Raw genomic sequence first — 4,979 nt, 5'->3', positions numbered from 1 at the left:
TATATAGGTAAATATAATCAGCGTTGTAAAAAAAATTAGTAAAAAACATTATTATTACTTGAGCCATACTACTTGGAGGTAATAAAATGACTTCACCACATGATGGCAGCAAACTGTTAAGTATGGTGCAGAAAGTGGTCAGAGAGTCAGACTAGGAAACACAAAGGAAATTAAGTTCATTATACAAAGCAGACATGCCATTGTTCACTGGAACAAAAAGGAATAATTAATTTAAGACACAATTATTATTATTATTATTATTATTGCATTTGTCAATATTTCTTTATAAATATGTTATACCTACCTCTATTTTCTTTTAGGGATCATGTAGATGTCTGATGGAACATGTGAGACATTATGGCTTCCTCTGGTCTGCAGGTTCCTGTTTTTGCCACCTCTGCCCAATGATATCAGCTCCTCCACCACCTTGTATTTGATGTATACTGAAAGGATTACGTACTTCCAACACTGTGAAAAAAATCATCTCTACATTATATTGCCATGGCACACCCAGTAAGTTTCACACTAGATCATGCTCATGCAAGTTGGAGAAATGACTAACTTCATAACAATCTTTATTTAATTCACTGAAATTTCAAACTACACAAGTTGTATAGTATGAAGGGTGAAGTAGGCATTTATTGTAATCAAGATATATTCTCATATACATTTTTTTTAAAACTCTACCACCTCCCATAATGTGTTCACAGACACAGGAAATGCTATTGTTCCAGACAGGATATGCCCAGATGGGGCCACAGATGACACGCATAGACTGATATTGAGGGTGAGTGTGATACAGCTAAAGTAAGAGAGAAATCCATAATGAGCTTCCTGCAATGGACACTTTCTATTATGTCATTCAGTATCAGATCCCTTCTGACTTTTAATGACCTTTACTGCAGCATGTGCGGACATTTACAGTACACTACACACACAGAGACACACACAGAGACACACACAGAGACACACACACACACACACACACACACACACACACACACACACACACACACACACACACACACACACACACACACACACACACACACACATGTACTGTAGATGCACTAAACAAAGCCAGTATTGTGGGCTGCAGCCACTAGAGAAGAGTCTCACACAGCTATGGGAAATTGAACCATGGTAACTGAATTGGAATCTTGGCCAGTGTCTAGCATCCTGTATTTACACAATAAGTATGACAAAGATGTATAACTGCTCGAGTGAGGGTGGGTGGGTGCCTATGTATTTCTATACTCATGTCCTCTCCACTTGCACATTAATTAGAGGATACCTACCTTCCTTCCACAGAACATAAGGTACCCAAACACAAGATTTCACACTGTGTCTGATTTATTTAGAAAATGTAATTTGATTCAAGGCTTAAGAGTAACATAGAAGAAAATGACGCATGACATAAGAATTACAGTTTGCATTTGCATCAGGTTTAGGGCTGTGTCTAGGGTTTAAATCAGTGTCATGATATTTATAGGAATAATTTGTGATGGTGAATGTTTGCAAATACTCAGACAAAACTCATACGTGCACGACAAAATCTTAAGACTGATTTCATTCAGATTTCATTAAAGTCATTCATTTAAACAGCAGAACGTGATACAATTATATCACTATGGTTTCACCGAACAGTGATGAAAAGTAATTTTGAATGTTTGCCCTATGGTGTAGGGTCAGAATAGAATCTTTCTCAAAGAGTGTCCATAAGTACAGCTTTTTAGCTTCAGCATTGTGTGTATTCCTTTTTGTATGTCCCTGTGTGTCTGCCAAGGTCTCTGTAATGTTTTCACCTTTAGAAATAATACATTCAGCCTAGTTTGCTCCTAAAATGTTATTTTTACCACCCGTCATTTACACACACAGACCCACATACATTTATACACACCGGATGACGTGCAGCTAGCCTCATGCCTAAGGAGCAGACTGCGACACAGCATCCAACTCCCTCCCTCCCTCCCTCTCCTGCAATCCTCTCCTCTCCTGTCCCAGGCAGCACTGCTCCGCCTCCTCCTGCTGCCCTGCCTGACTGCTCATCAATAAGCTGTATTAGCCATCACTAATCATATTGCGAGAGACAGAGAGTGACTAGACTTTGTGTGTATCATCTCCTGTGTGTGTGTGTGTGTGTGTGTGTGTGTGTGTGTGTGTGTGTGTGTGTGTGCGTGTGTGCGTGTGTGCAGGCAGGGAGGGAGGGAGGGAGGAGGGAGGGGGTGTATCCTAGCAGAGAGCTTTTCCCTGTTGTAGTAACCAACCGCATGCCGGCTTGCCAGCCGTTACTTCACTGCAGCAGCAGCAATCAGCCCTCTCGTATTGAGTGAGCCAGACACACTAACCTGTCTGTCCCCTCCTCTTTCCTCTCTCGCTCTCTCTGCATATTCAGCAGAGCTGCCCTTCTCTCCTCCTCATCACTCTGCCACTCCTGCGGCATTGCTGTTTGCTTGAAGGGGACACTGGCCTGCTCCTCACCCACTGATTCTGCATGACTGTCACAAAGGTAAGACCGCTCTGCATGGGATGCAACTTTCAGGATGTCAACAGTAATTTGGGATTGTGTGTGGATTGGACCGTGAAGGTTATTTTGGGTGTTATTCTCATGAGTTGAGTTTTTAAGTATGTTGGAGTTGCCGGGAACAGAAGGTTATCATGATGCTGCTGCCAGAGGATGTTGCTTGATTTGTGTTCCCATTAGAAATGCATTCCAGTTATGATAAGACCAGAATCAAATTCTGTGATTACATTCTCTAATCTGCAGCTTATTAAAGGCCGGCAGCAATTTGTACTGGGTATGAAGTTATTATTTCATCTGTATAGGACTTTATTTTAAATGAGACTTGGTATTTGAAGACTAAACTTTGTTTGCTGCAGTCATTTTGACTCCCTTTCAAAATATGTTATCATAGTGTATGTACAGGGTTGATAAGAGATGAAGAGTCTGTGCTGATTCTGGCAAATTTGGTTGTTTAAATTATTTGATTCCACTTGTATCAATAAGAATATGGGAGATCGTTAGAAGGTTGTGTTTGCTAGCAGCTGCAGGGAATAATCTCTTAAAGCCTAAAGATGGCTTTGAAGAACACTGATTTATTATACTAATTAACTGAAAGATTACCATTTAGATATACTAATTATGGCTTAAAATGGATTTTTAAGTACTTAAGATGAAAAAGTGTTGGCCGTGTCAGTGTGCTTCAATCATACTGTGGATTTGTCTTGCTCAACTGTGAATTGCATTATAGAACTTTGCTTTGGACAAAAGTGTCAGTCAAATTAATACATGCTGTTTAACTGTCACATTAGGAGACTCAGCCTAGTTAATGGGTGGAAAGCAGTATCACATTAGGCAAACCACAAATTTTAGGGCTTAGAATTGGGTTTTGCTTAATGTTAGGGTTACATTATTTTAATGGTAAGTATTGGAGTTAGATACAGACGAATATGGTAAATCTTCTTAGAGTAGTTGTCAACTCAGTGTCCTCTCAAGTGATAACAGCACAAATGTTTGTGTGTTTTTGTAACAGTCCTAAGCTGTTCTTAAAGTAGCCGTTTTACCTCTCCTGGTTGACTGTTTGTGTGCACCAAAGTGAGTATTGGTGAATGCAGTCTATGCTTTAAGCCGCAGTCGCCGGTTAAATCCTCTTTATCAATTAACAGAAAGAGAGAGAGGGAGAGACAGAGCCAGAGAGACAAATAGAGAGACAGAGAAACAGGAATACACACAGAGAGGAAATTAGCACACCTACTCCCATGTAGAGAATTAACCTGGACTAAAATAGATGACCTACTGAAGACAGAGGACAATGGCCTATTTACTAACACTTGCAGTCACACACCTGCAGGGTCTACACTGAAGTTCTGTTAACACAGAATGGCTTAGTTTTGATTTCCCGGCTGAAATCTCTCACACAGATTCACAGACGAAGCCTCTCAAAGTAAAATGTGTCTTCCTGTGAGAGAGAGTGTGGGAGGTGTGTTTGCGGCTGTGTAGGTGGATGCTCTCCACTACGAGAACTGAGTGATGAAAAGGTCATGTGCTTGTGTGTTGGCACTGAGCCAAAGACTAAGTCTGACTGTACACAAAGCCACATGCTTTGTACAGAATTTTAATGAATACACCCATGAGCTTTATTTTCATTGCTTGCATTTTATTTCTTACCCGCAATTATGGAAATGAGGTGAGGATGGAGAAAAAAAAAAAAGGAAAGTCAAAAATGTACTTTGACATCTCAAAAAAAGACACAAGAGCACATTACCTAGCGGTATCTAAAATATGATTGGTGTGTAGAAGAAGCAGAGAGAGAGAGAGAGAGAGAGAGAGAGAGAGAGAGAGAGAGAGAGAGAGAGAGAGAGAGATTCAGGGCTCTGCCTGCCAACAGCAGAGAGTCACCTTGGGAGTGATACAGGACAAGAGCTGCTTTGCTGACGGGGCTAAACAGCCTTCTACCCCTCAGAACACACACACACACACACACACACACACACACACACACACACGCACACGCACGTGCGCGCGCACACACACACACACACACACACACACACACACACACACACACACACACACACACACACACACACAGACAATGTTCTGTAGAGACAGTCTCTGCAATGCCTACTTAGTATCAGATCACCATTATGGTCTATGACCTTTTCTGTCACTGCATGGATTTACAATTAATTGCAATGGGGGCATATACATTTACACCTGTAACATACATATGGCAGTGATGACATCTCTTTGAAAAAGCTATAATGTACATGTTGGCCTATAGGCACTGTGTTTTAACAAAACAACGCATCATTACACAATTAAGCACATTTATAGGAGGAGTATTGCCTCCTGGATTATCGCCTTAGAATAATAAATCGGTACGTCATATGCTGCATACTTGCTTAATAAAAAAATAGGTGACATACTTAAAGTATGTTATAAGTTGCTAAACATTCTGCATCAACAAACCGTTTGG

At 40.7% G+C, this 4,979-nt stretch overlaps 1 long non-coding RNA gene across 1 annotated transcript; it reads left to right on the top strand.

Annotated features, from left to right (window-relative positions):
* The first annotated feature begins 385 nt into the window (after positions 1-385).
* On the top strand, positions 386-2,435 carry LOC307028556. Its single transcript, XR_013805034.1, has 3 exons — positions 386-513; positions 711-787; positions 2,399-2,435. It is a non-coding gene; the product is annotated as an uncharacterized lncRNA (long non-coding RNA).
* The last annotated feature ends 2,544 nt before the right edge of the window (positions 2,436-4,979 follow it).

The sequence above is a fragment of the Notothenia rossii genome (assembly GCF_949606895.1).
Source record: "Notothenia rossii genome assembly, chromosome: 2".
Classification (NCBI taxonomy): Eukaryota; Metazoa; Chordata; class Actinopteri; order Perciformes; family Nototheniidae; genus Notothenia; species Notothenia rossii.
This window is presented reverse-complemented; position numbering and strand designations above follow the sequence as displayed.